At 55.4% G+C, this 18,035-nt stretch overlaps 1 long non-coding RNA gene across 4 annotated transcripts; it reads left to right on the top strand.

Moving 5' to 3' along the window:
* The first annotated feature begins 1,256 nt into the window (after window positions 1-1,256).
* Window positions 1,257-16,357, top strand: LOC102404996. Of its 4 annotated transcripts, XR_006547908.2 has the most exons (6): window positions 1,276-3,012; window positions 7,374-7,463; window positions 9,211-9,641; window positions 10,653-10,898; window positions 12,741-14,696; window positions 14,859-16,357. It is a non-coding gene; the product is annotated as an uncharacterized LOC102404996 (long non-coding RNA). The 4 variants fall into 4 exon arrangements; XR_006640518.1 differs by having other exon boundaries at window positions 1,257-3,012; window positions 10,653-12,461; window positions 12,741-16,357; XR_006547907.2 differs by having other exon boundaries at window positions 1,262-3,012; window positions 12,741-16,357.
* The last annotated feature ends 1,678 nt before the right edge of the window (window positions 16,358-18,035 follow it).

The raw sequence follows: 18,035 nt of genomic DNA, 5'->3' as shown, positions 1-18,035 counted from the left end.
GGTTCATGGAAGGAAGCACGTGGACCTTCACCAGCAGGGCTGTGGGCAGAGCCTGTGCTGGACGCTCCCTCAGATGGCCTTCCGGAATGTTCGCTGGCCTGGAATGGGTGCAGCCGGCTGTGGGGCAGTGTGCACGTCAGACGCTTTCCTTTGCATCTTCACATCCTCCCTTGAGCACTGTGCTCTTTCCTGCTTTCCAGGGGAGGCAAGTAACCTTCCAGGCTTCCCTGGGGCTCAGACAGTGAAGAATCTGCCTTCAGTGTGGGAGACCTGGCTTGATCCCTGGGTTGGGAAGATCCCCTGGAGAAGGAAATGGCAACCCACTCCAGTACTCTTGCCTGGGAAACACCATGGACAGAGGAGCCTGGTGGGCTACAGTCCATGGGGTCGCAAATATTCACAACTTTAGCGACTTAGCACACACACACACATGAGTATCCACATTTGCTGCTGTGATGGGCACTCACAGTTACTTATCAGCCTGACATTTCCAAGCTTTTCATGAAGGCTTGAGCCATGCCGCTCTTTGTTTCCTGAAAGGACATCGGCCGTCTGCCGGGGCGGCCCTTGGGTGGCAGAGGCTGCTTTCGTGGCCTCTGGTGCCCTCTGGCCGGTCCAGGCTCTCTGCCTCCCCACGTGCCTCCTGCCCCAAGGCTGGCCTGGCCCCGTGCGGCTGTTCTAGGGGCTTGGTGCTCACATGAGGCAGGCACGGCCCTGCCCCCTCCTCGTAGGGCCAGGCTGGCTCTGGCCTGAGGTTCCAAGGCTAAGGAGAGGCCTGAGCACAGCTGCTGAAGACACAGCCTTCCTGAGGAAAGCAGGCTTCCTCGTGGGTGGATCACGAAGCTCTCTGAGTTTGGTTCCTCCTGTCTGGAATTGTGGGGGTCCCCTGGGGGTCCCCATTTCCACTACCAGAAGCCCATCTGTAGGGGAGGTACAGACTGAGTCATATTTCATAATCATGTAAGGGGAACTTTAAAAAGTCACAAGCTAGAGGGCTAGATGTTGACTGTTAAGAATGTTCTAAACCTAGAAGAGAAGATCTGTAAGGAAAAGACCTACAATAAACGGGAAGTAAAGTAATGTTCTCCCAGATCCCTTGGAAATGTTTTAAAGCCAAGATAATACTTTACACTACCTTTTATTTAAAAATGATCAGTGTTCAATGTTAAGTTAAACGTCGATTTGCAGGAAGGATCCTGCAGTGTGCACAGCCCGGCTGTTTCAGGAAAAGCACGAGCTGACAATGGACTTGCTTTAATTAAACCGGGGCCCTGGCGAGGGGCCTCCTCCCGCAGCTTCCGACTGCAGACGCTCTGAGTCTGGGTGTGTGGAAAGCACGTTCCGGGGGAGAGAGTGACATTAACTTGTCCTCATGGGCTGGCTCAGGCTCTGCACTTATTAGCACCAGCTCCTTCCCTCTCTGGAGCGCGTCTGGTCCTCACTCACTCGAGTCTCTGAGCATAGTTGGCAAGGTCAGAGCGTCCACTGCTGCCCCGAGAGCCGACGGTGCAGACAGGGCGGGTGCCCGTCACACCCACGCTTCTTCTGAAAGACTGCAGCCAACAGGACGCAGGGCCGGCTAGCAACTCACCAGGAACAGGTCCCCGAGCCTGTGCGTGCGCACGGGCCGTGGACATGGCAACCTTGACCGCTGACCAACACCCTGAAGATGTGGGCGCAGGAAGGATGAGGCATGGGCGTGGCTGCTGAGACTCAGCTTGGTGGATGCGAGCAGCTCTGTTCACTGTCAGAGGAGCAAGGACTGAACCGGCTTCAATTGCCCCAGGGCTTTCCCACGACCTGGGGAACCTGGACAAACGTGACAAACAGAACAGAGAAGACAGAGACGAACAGAAACGCACAACAGAAGAGCCGCTGAGACGCCTGTGCAAGGGTAAGATGCCTGTGATGGGAGACCAGGACCTACACCCAGACTGGCTGGGCGCTGTCCCTCCAGCCCCACACCCAGGGCAGCAAAGTCCACATCGGTGGGCCTGACACTGAGGCTGTAGGACCCAGGCCCCGCCGTGGACACCCGGGGATGAGAAGAAGTCACAATGGATGAACAGCAGCAGAGCAAGCAGGTGGCTGTCCCCCTGCGGGCCCTGCCTTCCTGCTCAGAGACTGGGGGGTGGACAGCTGTCCCCCTGTTGGAGCTGCCTGCCTGCTCAGACTCCTGCTCCAGCTCACGGTGGAGTTGGGGGTGAGGGGCAGAGGAAACTGCACCCAGGAGGGGCGACGGTGCTTCAGGGCTGCAGAGAAGGTGCCCAGGCTGGGAGGCGGTTCTGTGCTGCCCCCCCAGGAAGGACAATCAGTCAGTCTCCAGCCCTCAACTGGCCAGTGTGTGGATACAGACCACCTTGTCCTCCCCATGGCCAGAAGGCAGAGTCCTCCCTTTACAGGTCCAGGAGCTCCCAGAAAGACCAGTGAAGTCCAGCAGATGCTTCCTGTGTTCCCAGGCTTTCATGCACGGTCCTCCTGATTCAGGGACTGAAGGTGCTCCAGTTACTTTATCCTCAACTGTAGATGAAGAAGCGGACTCTTTGTCTTTGGGCAAAGGACACAGATGGTAGATGGCCGAGCTGGGATCTAAGCCTCCACCAGCCTCACTCCACAGCTGAGACTTCTCATCTGTCTCTCCTGCTGTCTGTGGGCATTCAGCAAGTGTGGCCACCTCCGAGTCCAGTTCTCGAGGCACAGGAGGCTCGGCCTGGGAGCTGAGGCAGAATCGGCATCAGTGTCCACTGGCACCTCTGCCATTGCTGAGGTTGTTCTGTAATTCTGGTCCTGTTGGCTGGTTGGAAGGTGGCATTTCACAGCTCACTCCATCCGAGGGCCTGATGAGGCTTTGTTTACTTCCTTGCATCTATAACCATCTTTAAAGCCACCAGGTGCCTTGGGACCATGATTCCTTTACATGGATCATAATTTCAGTCCGAAAATGGCATTTCTGAGAAATATTTTTTAGGAACCCAAGAAACTCCAAGGCTTGCTTGGAGGCAGTAAATACAGGTAAGTAGCAATGAATCTTCCAAGCTCTGTGGGATCACTCTATGGTTCTAAGAATAATATGTTTCCTAAGACAGCAGCTTATAGAACCACTGAGGTGTTTTCCTCTCATTCGAGATCACAGTTCAGAGCTGGTTTGAATTTCTGAGTTCATTCTTTTAGCAAACCCTCAGTAGTGAGGTTTGTGGTCTTGAGAGGGTTGGTTCGCTTTTTATTTTAACTTTTTATTTTATATTGGAGCATAGTTGATCAGGGCTTCCCAGGCAGTGCTAGTGATTAAGAACCTGTCTGCCAACGTGGGTTAGACATGAAACATGGGTTCAACCCCTGGGTTGGGAAGATTCCCTGGAGGCGGGCATGGCAACCCAGTCCAGTGTTCTTGCCTGGAGAACCCCCGTGCACAGAGGAGCCTGGTGTGCTGTGGTCCACAGGGTCGCAAAGGGTTGGACATGACGTGCACACACACACCGTTGATTAACAATGTTGTGTTACTTTCAGGCGCAAAACAGAGTGATTCAGTTATACACACATCTATTCTTTTTCAAATTCCCTTCCCAATTAAGTTATAGAATACTGAGCAGAGTTCCCTGGGCTGTACAGTAGCTCTTTGTCGGCCTGGTTCATCTTTAGAGTGGGAGAGGAGTCACAATAAGACAGGAGAGTGGGTGTGTTGCTAGGAAGGAGGCCTTTGTCTGCCCAGTGGGAAGGTCTTCAGTGGAGGGAAGGCGCCGGTCTGAATGGTGGGAGATGCGGCTAGAACAGGCCGTCCTTCAGGAAGGTCGGCGGCGCGGACGGCTGTCATCTTGTTCACTTTTGGGCAATCCAGCTCTGACTGTGAAAATGAGGCCCCACCCGCACCCCGTCTGTGGGCTGACTTCCGGGGGCACCACCTGCCTCTGAGATGCCCCGCTTCCGGCCCCTCTGTTGGCCTGTCCTTCAGGGGTCTGGTCGCCGCAAAGTTGCCTTCACAGAGGGGACTCCCCAAGTCAATTTTCCAGATTTGGAACTAAAAAAGCAGAGAAATTAGAGCCCAAATAACAATCAGGGAACAGCAAGAGACTGTGGGCGTTGTTTTCAAAGCTGGAATTTGGAACAGCGTCTCAGAGGCTGGACCCTTAAATGGCTCTGAAGGCAGGCGGGTGGTTGCTGGACACTGGAGCAGCGCAAGGAAAGGGTGCTCCCTGGAGAACTGATTAGAGCAGATGTTTCACCTGCTCCTTACAGGAAACGGCCCTTCATGGAGGAGCGTTCACTGTCCCTTCCCGAGAAATTTAGACATTAAAGATGTTTGATACTTAAAGTCATGTTTATGTTGTCTGTGAAAATGTGATAAGTATGCCCATGAAGACGGTGGGGAACTTGCTTTGTGCAAAGTTTGGGATTCAGAGCCGGGTCTGGGAGGAGCCCCTGAGGCCTTGTGGGACGCGTTGCCCAGGAGACGGCTCTGTCCCCACACAGGGTCCAGCCTGCTGACGTGGCCTCTCTGCTGTGTGGTCTCAGGCTGGCGGAGGAGGATGCCCCTCCTGCTCCCTCCCTGCCGCGTCCTGGCCCCTGGGACTTGGGTGAGGAGCCTTCGGCTGGTCCTCCCCCATCCCAGCCCCCACCTGCTGCCAGCTGGCAGCTTGGTCTGTGGTCTGATTTGGTCCCAGGCCAGGGTGAATCTGGGGTCAGCTCAGCCACAGGGATCAGGAAGCCATCCGATGAAGCCTGGGGGAAGCACAGCTGGGGTGGACTTGGCATCGACATGCAGGTTTGCTGACTTTGCAGGGTTCTCCTTGAAGTCTTTTTTTCTTTTAAGCTAATTAATTAATTAATTTGACTGTGTTGGGTCTTGGTGGTGGCGCGTGGGGCCTCAGTGGGGTCACGCAGGGTCTCCGTTGTGACGCAGTCTCCAGTTGCGGTGCACACGTTTAGTCGCTCTGCAGCCTGTGGGATCTTAGTTCCCCGACCAGGGATCAAACCCACCTCCCCTGCATTGCAAGGTAGCTTCTTAACCACTGGACCACCAGGGAAGCTCCTCCTTGAGGTCTTAAGTGATCAAAGTACAAGCATCTGTGAACAAGGTGGTGAGAGCCAGCATCGAGCCTTATTTTTGGCAAGAGACAGCATGGCCGATCTCTCTCTGATACCCCAGGGTGCACATCAGCTCCACGTGAGGCCTCAGGGGGCCTGAGGAGCCTAGTCTGCCAGGGGCGGTGGGGGGCAGACGCCAAGGCAACACCTGGATCATTCACCCATTCACGTGAGCGTTGGGTGAGTCTCCCTTGTGAGCAAATCTCTCTGCTAAGGGCCAAGACTATTGACAGGCTGTGGACATACCCCCCAGCAGGCCAGGGCCTCAGAGGGAGTGGGGTGCAAACCAGGAAGCACACCCCATGACACGGCCCTGAGGGAGGGCTGAGCGCCCGAGGCGGGTGGTGTTGGGATTCCCGTCGGGTCGAACTGGGGCTTGCAGACACTGCTGCTTCATCCTTTGAGGCGCCTCGGACAGCCTGTGTCTGCCTGCCCTCCATGGGCCCCTCAGGTCAGAGGGACTCACTCCACCTGGACAGGGGCCCCCTCCTCTATGACCACCCCCCGGGGTGCCCCCAGGTCCAAGGTTCCGTGTGATGGCCTCCGCTGGAGCAGCTGTTTCTAGGGGCCCGAGGACCTGAAGGAGGCACAGGGAACAGGGGGTCACTGAGGGTCTCAGAGGGCGATGGGGCCGGCAGAGCTGGACAGCAGCCACGTGGCCCCGGGGGAGGCGGGCTGGCTGCGGGGCTCACGGGCACCGAGAGGCAGGCGGCCTGAGACCCCTGTGTGTCAACGTCTCGGGGCGGCTGTGTCCTTGTCTACAAGTGGGACTCTGGGGCCTCCTGCACTAGGTGAGCGGGGAGAGGCCTCTGGACCAGGGCACCTGCTCGGCCCCTGGTCCTGGGAGCCGAGCTCTGTGCAGGGCTCGTCCTGAGAGTACACGGGGCAGAGGCGCCCAGGGCAGGCGGGAGGGTGGGCCGCAGGCAGGGCAGCGCTCAGGGCGGCGACGCAGCCTTGCTTTCGGGCCCCTTGGGCACCAGGACTCATGCAGGGGCAGGTCAGCTGGAGACGGGCACCGGGTGGAGACCCCACGGGCTCCTGACTTTGTCCACCTTTGGGACAGGAGGCAGGGTTCCCCCAGAGACCCTCACAGTGAACCGAAGCAAAGCCCCTCGTGTGCCCAGTCCCCGTCTCCATCCTCCCTGTGGGGCCAGCAGCGGTGTGTAATTGATCTTTCCCGGAATTAGTCCTTGCATAAAACAACATGTAAATAACAATCCTAAATTTGTAACGACAACTAATAAAGCTAATTAAGGGCAATCAGGAAGCCCTTTATTAACCATAAAGACATTATAGGTAGCTTCTGAGATAGGGAGGTAATGGAAGATCAATACGGCCAGCAGAGAGAACTCAGTGTGATTATACAAATCAACAGGGACTTACTTGAAAGTAAAATATTTTACACTTGTAAGGCAAATTAATCTCAGAGTCAATAAGGAAAAACAATTACCAAGTGGAAGGTAGCCAGGTGTCCCCACAGGAGAGGCGGGGAAACAGACCTGGGGAGAGGCCGTTGGTGAGGCGGGCGGTGTGTGGGGTGGGCACCTCCTCAGGACCTGGCCGCGGGGCGACCATAAAAGGGTCATTATCGCATCGCCAATTGTTAAACTTGGGGCCTCTAATCATCTTAGCCAGGATTCCAGGTCTTAACAAGTGGTCCCTGGGAAAGCAGAATCTTCTCTGATTTCTCACATAAATGACTGATAATTAACGCTCACTGAGAAATTTCAAATGTATTTCACTGTTCGTTGCCACGTGATATCAAGTGGCAATTATGTGAGATCTGGGCTTCTTGAGTGTTATTCTCTGATTTATGGCTTACCATTACTTAACATCATATTACTATTCTGAATACAAATGCCAACCAGCTTATGCAAATCCTACTCTGTAATGGGGAGGAAAAGAAATGACCCCAAAGACTCGGTCATGAGCTAAATGTAGTGCGTAGCCTCAGGGGTGAAGGCCGAGCTGGAAGGTTCCTGCACACACAGCACATCTAACCCACCCGAGAAGCTGGGTGTGACGTCGTCTGACCAGAGGCCACGCGGGGACCCTGGGCTTACACTAGCCGCAGGCGCAGGACTGGGAGCCTCTCAACCCCGTGGCGGGACCATCAGCCAAGAAGATCCTAGATCAGCCGTACCCAACTGTTTGGGCGCCAGGGGCGGCTTCATGGAGGACAGTTTTTCCGTGGACGAGGTGGGGGTGGGGTGGGGTGGGGAGGGCACTCTTGGGCAGATTCAAGCACATCACGTTTATCGTGAACTTTGTTTCTATTGTTGTTACGTCAGCGCCACCTCCGATCATCAGGCAGCAGACCCTGGAGGCTGGGGACCTCTGCTCTAGAAGGTCATCAGCGCTGCCTCCTCAGACAAAGCCCGGTGAGTGACCATCTCCCTGCTGTTTGCACTGGATGCTTTTCCTGCTTTGCGAGAGTTGGGCTCCACACAGCCGTTTCCCCGGCTCTCACTCGGGCAGAGGCGGAACGGCTGCCGCTCCTGCTGGGTCAGCAGCAGAGGGTCCTCCGCGGACCCTCCGGTGCCCCCTCCCTGGCCCAGGTCTCTGCGGCCGCGACAGGTGGGCAGGCACCGAGGGTTGCCCTGGATGGGACGCTTGCTCCGGCCCAGAGGCCCCCGCTCTTGCTGGTATGGATTGGTTCCTGGAATTTGGAAGCAACAAACAGATGGAAAATAACCCCTCCAACCAGAGGCTGCCTCCTCTGGCCTCTTAGATCAGGGTGGGTGAGTGTCCCTTCCCCTAGCCTGGGAAGGGTTCGGGGTGCTGCGGCTTTAGAGGCAAATGGTGACCATTCTGATCCGAGTTGAACGGACCTGGAGCAGTCCAGTGGGGCCAGGAGCTGACTGCCTTTGGGGAAATAAGGTTTGTCTCTTTGCAAAGGTCTCATACAGAGGCAGAGCTTCTCCCAGCTGCTGTGCACGTGAGGTCAGAGGTGCTGATGGGATGACGGGGGGCAGGGTCCCCAGAGGAGGGCGTGGTGAGCCTGCAGCTCTGGTTTCCCAGCATCATTATTGCCTGAGTCCTCAGAGGGCTGATCAAAGGTGATCCAGGCGTGCGCTCAGTGGAACCTACCCTTGTTTGCTGTTTGTTATCTAAGTTCCAGATTATCTTTTCTCCACCAAATGCTTGGTCCAGGTCCAGTCATGGGCCCACGACCAGGGTTTGGCCCTGGGATATCAGGTCCAGGCTTGAGGGTGGCCTTCCATCCTGAGCGCTGTGCCCTCTGAGGTGTAGTCCTGACCAAAGGGCCTCAGTCATTTGGCTGACTTTGCACAGGTGTGACATTGTCCACAATTATGAATATGGCCTAGGAAACTAATTGACGCATTGTTTTGGGTCATTTGAGCAGCTAAACGGCCATGTTAGGTTCTCATGCAATTTCCTGGGGAGTTGGCCAGCGAGAGGGCAGTGCGTTCAGATGCGTGCTGAAGGCGTCCACTCAGCAGATAAACATGGCCTCTTTTCTGGGGCCAAAGGACTGGCCCCGCTGGCCTCCACTTCAGGCCAAACACCCCAGGCCCTTTGGGGTGAGAGGGGCAGAGTCCCTGCCCACACTGACCAGACACTGGGGAGGGCACAGCACGCTCTGAATGCATGCCCCAGGGGGTGGTGAGAACCTCACCATCAACTTCCAGCCCCACAGCTGCCAGACTGCACGCAAGGGAGGCAGGTGGGAAGGGGGGCAGGGGGCACCTGCTTCTTACCTCCTGGAAGTCTGTGCTCAGTCGCTCAGGTGTGTCTGACCCTTTGTGACCCCATGGACTGAAGCCCACTGGGCTCCTCTGTCTTTGGAATGTTCCAGGCAGGAGCACTGGGGTGGGTTGCCGTGTCCTCCTCCAGGGGGTCTTCCTGTCACAGGGATGGAACCCACGTCTCCTGCATCTCTTGTATTGGCAGGCAGATTCTTTAACACTGAGCCACCTGGGAAGCCCCCAGGAAACCACCCCCCCCAGAATGTCTGGAATGAGACAATACTCTGCCCCTCCTCCTCCCCACAAAAGCCCAGCGCTGGGTTGACACTCACCTTAGCTGCCCTGTAATCAGCACAAAGTTGTTAACCAGAGACTCAAAATGCAAACAAATCTTTGATGATTTTACATCTCAAAACAGAATTCCTCCGGCACATCCATGGGCTGACTTTTACTGAATACATGTCCGAGGACTAGACTGAGTCCAGCTGGTTCGTCTCCTGGAGGAGCTCACTTCCACGTCATCCAGACAGCTAAGCCACCTGCCCGCTGGCTGGGGGAGGGTCCCCAGGCTCAGACAGGCCGCCTTGGAGGAGGGCCTGGCTGCTTCAGAGCAAGGCTGTTTGTAGGATTTTGACGACTTCTCCCTCGTGACAGTTCACGGAGGGTCCGGGCACCGTGCGTCACCCAGCAGCGACACAGGGTTCGCTCTGAGTAACGTGCGCACCCTCTCCACTGTTCTCTCACATGAAAGAAGGAAAGTGAAAGAAAGTGAAGTCGCTCAGTTGTGTCCAACTCTGCGATCCCGTGGATTGTAGCCTACCAGGATCCTCTGTCCATGGGATTCTCCAGGTGAGAATACTGGAGTGGGGTGCCATTTCCTTCTCCAGGGGATCTTCCCGACCCAGGGATCAAACCTGGGTCTCCCACACTGCAGGCAGACGCTTTAACCTCTGAGCCACCAGGGAAGCTCTTTCACATGAGTTTTGCAAATGTAAGGCACCATAACATCACGGTTAATTATTTTTTCCTAGGTGTTGTTGTTCAGTGGCTAAGTTGTGTCCAACTCTTTGTGACCCCACGGGCTGCAGCACCCCAGACTCCTGTATCTTCCACCATCTCCCGGAGTTTACTCCAATCACATCCATTGAGTCAGTGATGCCATCCAACCATCTCATCCTCAGTGATCCCCATCTCCCACCTTCAATCTTTCCCAGCATCAGGGCCTTTTCCAATGGGTCAGTTCTTCACATCAGGTGGCCAAAGAATTGGAGCTTCAGCTTCAGCATCAGTCCTTCCAATGAATATTCAGGACTGATCTCCTTTAGGATGGACTGGTTTGATCTCCTTGCAGTCCAAGGGATTTTCAAGAGTCTTCTCCAGCACCACACTCAGACAACGGCTGATGGTGTGTGGGTCCACCTGCAGAGCCATTCCTAATTTTAGAGGAAAGTAAAGCTTTGCTGAGATCACATGTGCACCCTCTGTGACGTGCGCATCACACATGATTGCTTCACCTGCTGTGACGTGTGCAGAGGTGTGCCACCAAGAAAATGCCTGCAAGGAACGGCTTCATTTCCTTTCAACTCTAAGCCTTGAGTGAGCTCTGAATCCAGTTTCCCCAAAGGGAAGCAGGTTGATGCTGCAAGCCATGGGTCTCGAGTCCCTGGCACAGTTCAGGGAGAATCTTCCGGAGGCTGGGAGGACCCAGGGAGGAGGGAGAGAGACCTGAAGGCCCGGCCCACATCGGGGGAGTCTATCGGGGCTGGGGTGTCCATTGGCTGAGCTGCGGGCTGGGAGGGCTGGGGCAGTGTGACGAGGTTGAATGTGAGTTTCTCATGGGCTCCCTTGTTATTTCCTCAGGTAATGAAAGAGAAAACGTCAGGCTGGAGGCTGACCCAGATGGTGCTGTGGATGGGACCCCCTCCTGGTTGAACAACCCAGGTCAGAGCTGTCTACTGGCCTGGGCAGAGGTCCAGCTGGGCCCGTGGACCTCTTAAATCACACACTTAATGTTGTGTGTGGGGTGAACACAGTGTCCTTCGGCTCTCGGGGGGGCCCTTGGATTTCATCAAATTCTCAGTGATGTCCAACCCCTTCCTCTAAATGGTAAGACCACTGACATGGAAACTGCTTATCAGATCCTCAGGGAAACATTGCGGTGAGAAACGCATGGAACGCGCAATCAAACGTGATGCGGAACGTTTGGAGCTGCAGGCAGAATCCGGGCGCATGTCCCTAGATGGAGAGATGGGCCATCCCGTGACTGTTTCCAGTCTCACAGGCAACTAGATGGTTATTGTTTGCCAATCAGACTCAGAGAAAATAGTACTGATACTCAGGACTGGGGAGAGTATAGGGGCTTCATATAACCTACAGTTGCTGCTTGCTGTTTAGTCACTAAGCCATGTCTGATTCTTTTCGACCCCATGGACTGCAGCCCGCCAGGCTCCTCTGTCCTTGGGATTCCCCAGGCAAGAATACTGGAGTGGGTTGCCATTTCCTCCTCCAGGGAATCTTCCCAACCCAGGGATGGAACCTGCCTCTCCTGCGCTTGGCATTTGGATTCTTGACCTCTGAGCCACCCGGGAAGCCCCATAATCTACTAACAGAAGTGTAATTTGATACATAGGAGGATAATTCAGTGATTGTATCAGGAGTCGTGAGCACCTTAAACCTAGCAATCCCACCTTACGTCAACAGAGAGATGGACAGGATATTCGCCTGGGCTGTGTTCAGAGGCGAAAAAGTGAAGCCCACCTCAGTGCCTGGCCACAGGGGTTGATCAAGCCATGGCCCATCCACACCAGGGCATACTATACGGTGGGCAGGAAGGACGGGCTAGAAACACAGCTGCTGCCGGAAAGCGGCTCATGGTATCATTGGTATGAAGCTCTGCTGTTTTCAGCAGAATATTAGGGGTGGGAACCAGAATTTCACAGCTGACACGCTTCATTCCTAACCACCGGCTCCTCCGACGGGGCACTCGGGGTGTGCACGATTTACTTTGTTTGTGAGGAAGGGGTTCACGGCCCTACAGCAAGTAAGTCGGTGGTCAGACTGTGATCCCAGCTTCCTTCAGGCCTTACCCTCGGCTCCCCGTGTACTGGGGACAGGTGTCTGAACCACGCCTCCCAGGAACAGTGGATGAGACCAGAGACCTCCCACCCCACCTCCAGGGGGTCCTCCGGGAGACCAGTTACCACGGTGTCACACAGTGGGGTCACAGCCCACCTGCCAGCAGGGGCAGAGGGGGGCCAGGGGCTGCAGCGCGGGGAGGAGCCTGCCGTCTGGAAGCCCCTCCAGCCCCCACCTCACAGATCTCCCGTGTCTGGGCCTCTCCACCAGCAGGTGGGAAGGACACAGATGTGTTCTCAGTGAGATGCTTCACGCCCAGAGAAATCCTCTCCAGGGTCTGCTCGGAAACGTCTCTCGCATGTGCATACGTGTGTGTGTCCACGGGGAGGGGCATGTGTCCTGTCCCCATCTGCTCGTGGAAGACAGCCGTCCAAGTCTTGGGTCTGCTGTAAATGGTTTCTATAAACAGCTCATTACAAAAAAGAGGCTGTCACCTAAACAATTCACGTTTCTGAAAGAGCTGATGCATTTTCCAATGAGAACGGTTCTCTTTTAATGTCAATCCATTAAAAACCAGGATTTGTGTCTCTGTGGGTAAGTGTCCCCACGGTCTGGGAGAAAACCGCGGTGGCAGGGTGGGCGGTGGAGCTGAGGATGTGCACAGGGGATGCCCCACGGGCCCCCAGGAGGTGGTGCTCGGCTTCCAGGTGTTTGAAGGACAGGTAGTCACACGGCCAGGGGGGCACTGGCTGGTGTGGAGCTGGTCTGCTCTCTCCACCAGGCCCCGTGTCTTGGTAGAGTCCTTCGGGTCTCTGCATCCTGAGCAGCAGAAGTGCAAGTGCTTACTTCAGGGGTGTTCTCTCTCCTCCCCAGGTCTGCGCTCAACTGCCCACCTCCCAGACAAACCAGGGGGGATGGGGCAGATGCCACCTGCGTTTGGTTTGGAAACGAAGCAGAGGGGACGGACTCTCTCAACGTTACTCAGCAAACCCTCCTGAGGAGGTGGCCAGGCTGAGGCTGGCGGGGACAGGAAGCAGAGGGATGCTCCACCAGCCTGCAGGACGGCTGGCTCCTTCTCCACCTTGTAAGCACGAGAACCAGCAGCTTCCCAGGAGAGCTGGCCAAGGCGTGTGGGCGACGCATTTTAAAAACTGTGGGTGTGGTGCTGGTGGTGAAGAACCTGCCTGTCAAGATGCGAGACACAGGAGACATGGGTTCCATCCCTGGATTGGGACGATCCCTGGAGAAGGAAATGACGGCCCCCTCCAGCCTTCTTGCCTGGAGAATTCCATGGACAGAGGAGCCTGGTGGGCTTCCATCAACGGAGTTGCAAAGAGTCAGACACGACAGAGTGAGCACACATGGTTAAAAAGTGGAATAATTCTGTGATCTGAACACAGACATACGTTAAATGTCAGCATTTATGAAAATGTTAATATTTGTTTAAAAATAAGTTAATGTGCTTTCAACAAGTTACATTCAAATGACAACTCCATATTCATGAAGGAGGGAGGTGAGTGTTTTTATAGGACGAGTGCCTTCTGGACACCTCTCTTGTGGTGAGGAATCTGCGCAGCTGGGGGGCTTTCACTCCTGAGTAGTGGGGGACAGACCCTAAGGGGCACAGTGCCCACTTCCATGTGACACTGAGTGAGTGGGGAGGCCTCCAAGAAACGAGATTGCAGGAGCTAAACACGGCCTCCAGCCAGCAGCCAGGCAGAGGCTGAGTCCTGCAACTGCGAGGCAGTGACTGGCCCCTGTGTGAACCTGGAAACAACCCCTCCCTGCAAGTCAAGCCCCGAGAGGGGAATGCAGCAACACCTTGGCTCCAGCCTGGGACCCTGAGAGGGGAAGACGCTGAGCTGTGCCCAGCTCCGTGATCCACCTGGGGAAGGGATAGCCTACCCACTCCAGTATTCTTCAGCCTCCCTTGTGGCTCAGCTGGTAAAGAGTCCGCCTGCAATGCGGGAGACCTGGGTTTGATCCCTGGGTTGGGAAGATCCCCTGGAGAAGGGAAAGGATACTGACTCCAGTATTCTGGCCTGGAGAATTCCATGGACCGTGCAGTCCATGGGGCCGCAAAGAGGTGGATGCGACTGAGCGCCTTTCGCTTTCACTTTCTGTGGCCTGTGAGGCAGTGCGTATGCTGAGCTGGGTGTGCTCTGTCCCCTGGCACAGGACATGGGCACGCCTCCTGCGGGGCAGGGCCAGCCTCACAGGGGCCAGCTGCAGTGCCCCGGGCAGCCTTCAGGGGTGGGTCCACACAGGAGGATGCGGTCTGTCCCCAGAATCCGGGTCTTCGCGAGCCCTCCGGCGGGCCGGGCCCTCTGTGCCAGCTTCCCAGGATGTGAGAGCCTGGTCTGCTTCTCCTCAGACGTGTTCATCACTGCGGCAAGGAGTCCCCAGGCTCCTGGTTTGGAGGGAGTGCAGAAGTGGCCGGCGCATCCCTGGTGAGCAAGGTTAGGGTGAGTTGAGGCCATGAGAGTGAAGCCCCACGAAGGGATCGGGGCCCTCATTAGAAGAGAAAGAGACCCGAGAGCTCTGTCCCTCGGCTGTGTGAGCCCACAGTGAGAAGACGGCCGCCTGCAGGTCAGCAAGGGCCCTCACCAGACACGGGGTCTGCCTGCACCCTGATTGCAGACTCAGCCTCCAGACTGCAAGGAATAAACGTGTTCCTTCGGGCCTCCCAGCCTGTGCTCCGTTACAGCGGCCACGCTGACCGAGATGGGGATCCCCTGATTTGCAGCTGCTGTGAGAATGCCAGGGCACCAGCCCTGAGCTCTGGCGTCAGGATGTGGGGTGCGCAGGATGCAGCGTCAGGACTCTGGGGTACGCAGGACATGGCGTCAGGATGCAGGGTGTGCAGGACGCTGGGGTGGCAGAGCCTCCCCCTTCTCTGGTTTCCACCACATCTGTTGTGAAGAGTGGAGGGTGGGGATGGTGGCATGGCTGACGTTGGGCACCGCTTAACACCTTCTCTGCCCACTGCAGGTGGCACGTTTGGTCCAGCCAGCTTGTTCCAGGGCAGGCCGAGGCCAGCTTTGAAGGGCAGGCTGCCCCCCTGCACACTGCCACTGGGATGGAGGTGCTGCTGAGGGATCCTGAGGGACCTCTGCCAGGAATGAGGGCGAGTGAGCCTCATAGCAGGGTGTCGGTCCAGACAAAATGCAGACTTTCAAGCACTTATGATCAACGAGGAGCCTGTTTCTGCCTCTTCGACACCCTGCCATCCGCCTTTAACTAGCAGTGCCGTGGTCAGAGATGCCACGGTCAATGGCTGGAACCCACGGTTTCCCTACACCCACCCGCCTGACCGACTCTTACTGGGCCATGGCCTTGACCTCTCCCTCATTTGAAAAATGATCGGTTAAAATGTTCTTTTTTTCCCTTCTCACTGCCTTCCTCACTAAAGAAATACACATGAATTTCCCGCAATTTGGAAAGCGAGTCACAGTAAGAAAACAGAATCACCTGCAGAGCCTGCGACGGGCCTGCTTCGATTTGTGCCCATTCAGTCTTGTTCTCTGACTTGTGTACGTGTCAAAAGGTGCTCTCATTGCACGCGCGATTTTGTGACTCTTCTCCTAACGATACCCCATGGACACCCGCAGCAGGACCGTGTGTTCTTCTGCCCCACCGCTTTTGCTGGTTGCCTGGAGTCCGTTGCTCTGAGTCGACTGGTTTATCAACTACTTCGTCCCCTGCTGTTGGACACTGGGTATTTCCAGGGCTTGTTTCCATGCTATAAGTGACCCTGCAGCAAACACCCCCTTTGGAGGAATCTCTGAAGACAGCAGATCTTCCTAAGGATGGGCCTCTGGAAGCTGTCCGTTCCCCAGAATCTCTCTCCCTCACTGGCTCCCGTGACCTGCACTCTCAGCCTCTTTGCATCTGTGCCTGAAACCCTCTCTGTTGGCTCTTTGGCCTCTACTGTCCTTCCTTCAAAACTGACCCTCAGAACACCGTCCTGGCCTTCTCCTCTCATGTCCATCGCTGCCTCTGTATGTAAGTCATAAACCAGAATACCAGGGCTCCGTTCAGTGCGGGGTCTCCAGACTGTAGGGAGGACCCCTGCCCCACGCAGTCTGGTTTTGCTCTCGTGTGTGAAGCCTGGCTCCCTGTGGGTTCCTCTGGGCTGGGAGGGGCCACAGAAACACAGGGACATGGCAGCCAGGAGAGCAGCATGGAGACTCAAGAAGGTAGAGAGACAGCCTGGCTGACCCTCAGATTCCAGCCTTCATCTGAGTCTCTGCTGCGTAAGGCTGAGCCTGCTCCCGGGGATGAAGGGTGTCCCACGCCCTTGGAGGTACAGGGCTGAGGCCGCCTGAGAGCCACGTGAGAGCTGGTGTAGAATGATCTCAGGCACAAGGACCGGTGTCTACATCTACGTTCTGTGCTGAAATGATGTTCCAAGTTTCTAAGGTAAAAGTTTCCCTGAAAGCTGTTGGACTGAACTCCACGATCCCGCCAGTAAAAATCTTAAACAAGTCCGTGTGGCCTCCTGTAACAAGTACCACAGTCCTTTCCTGGTTCGCGTCCCTGTAACCGTGTTCCAGCGATGGTGGCCCAGGAAAGAGCCGAGAAAGAGGCCCTGACGGCTCTGCCTCTGAGCGGGAGGGGCAGGTAAGGGGCGCGCTGAGCTGTAGGGACCACACAGGACCGAAGCACCGCGCCAGAGCTCCCGGCACAGCGTCTGGAAGACATCTGACGTTAGAGGCTCCACACAGGACAGTGACCCCGAGAAGCAGCAGACGAGGCGGGCTGCAGCTTCTCCAGCTCACGGCCGGAAGGCGCTTCCCAAAGAGGTGAGCGGGGAGGAGCCCTGCGGGCTTCCTGCGCTGAGGCTGCAGCTTCTCCAGCTCACGCCCGGAAGGCGCTTCCAGGCAGAGGTGAGCGGGGAGGAGCCCTGAGGGCTTCCTGCACTGAGGCGGCCGAGCTGGACTCGGGGCGGGGGGCCGAGGTGGCCAGAGTTCACAGGGCAGAATGCGGAGAGGAGACGGCTGTGCACCTGGAGAACTTTGGAGGCTTTCAGAGGACTCCGCCCTAGAGTCTGCAGTTGAGTCGATGCAAACGTGAGGAAACCTCCCGAGGCCAGAAAAAGACCCCAAAGGAAGAAACCAAACAGCTCCAGACATGAAGTCACAGAAGACTGTCGCCTGTCCCCGTCCTCAGCAGCCAGAGGGGGCCACCTCATAATCCATGGGGCAGCTGGGGGCCCTCAGGAGGGTTTTGACTCACTTGTTTGGAAAAATCGGCCCCAGAGAGAGCACTGCTGTTGCCACCTAATGTATCTTAAAAGCGAGGATTTGAAGGTTCAAACTTTTCTCAAGTACCTTAGCTGCACCCTGAACAAAGAGCAAGACTGTTTATAGGAACACAAAAGTGTAGAGCACCCAGCAGAACGAATGCACAATGCCCGGTGCCCCCTCAGACATTACCACCTCGACAAAGGCGTGGGAAAAAGCAGCCCTCGTGGGGAGAAAATAAACAGAAACGGACGCAGAAGTGACGCGTGATGGAACTGGCAGACGAGGCAGGAAGCAGTGACGAGCAGACGCGTGCCTGCAGGAGCCGGGCATGGCAAGTGCAGCCATCCAGTGGACACCTCTGATTCCAACTCGTGCAGGTAAAGGCTGCAGGGTTTGAGCTGAGAACAATGAACTGGATGGGGCATTCTACATCAGACATCCATTAAGTAATGGACATTAATATCTAATTGTGTTAGATATTGCATTTGTAAACTTGGAGTCACATAAACAGAAATCATCCAAAAGGAATGTAAAAAGACCAAAAAGTGAATAAGGCCACAGTAAAAACTCAAGTCACCTAATAAACTTGTAACTAGGATCCTGGAGAGACGAAAAGGATAAGAAAGTATTTAAAGGAGCGATGGCTAATAATTTTCTGATTTGTTGAAAGCTGTGAACTCACAGAATCCAAAAACCTTAACAAACACCAAGGATGAGAAACATGAATAACATTATACCAGGTGTGTCATAGTAAAATTGTTTAGAAGCAGTATTAAATAATAAAAGCAGCCAGAGGCAAAAAATACACATATGTACAGAGAAACAGAAAGAAGAATCACAGCAGATTCCTCGTTGCAAACAATACAAGCTAAAAGGCAGTGGAGGAAATTCTTAAAGCACTAAGAAGAGAAAAATCCAC

The sequence above is a fragment of the Bubalus bubalis genome, chromosome 23 (assembly GCF_019923935.1).
Source record: "Bubalus bubalis isolate 160015118507 breed Murrah chromosome 23, NDDB_SH_1, whole genome shotgun sequence".
NCBI lineage: Eukaryota > Metazoa > Chordata > Mammalia > Artiodactyla > Bovidae > Bubalus > Bubalus bubalis.
Note: the sequence above shows the minus strand (reverse complement) of the source record. Positions and strands in the feature narration are given on the sequence as shown.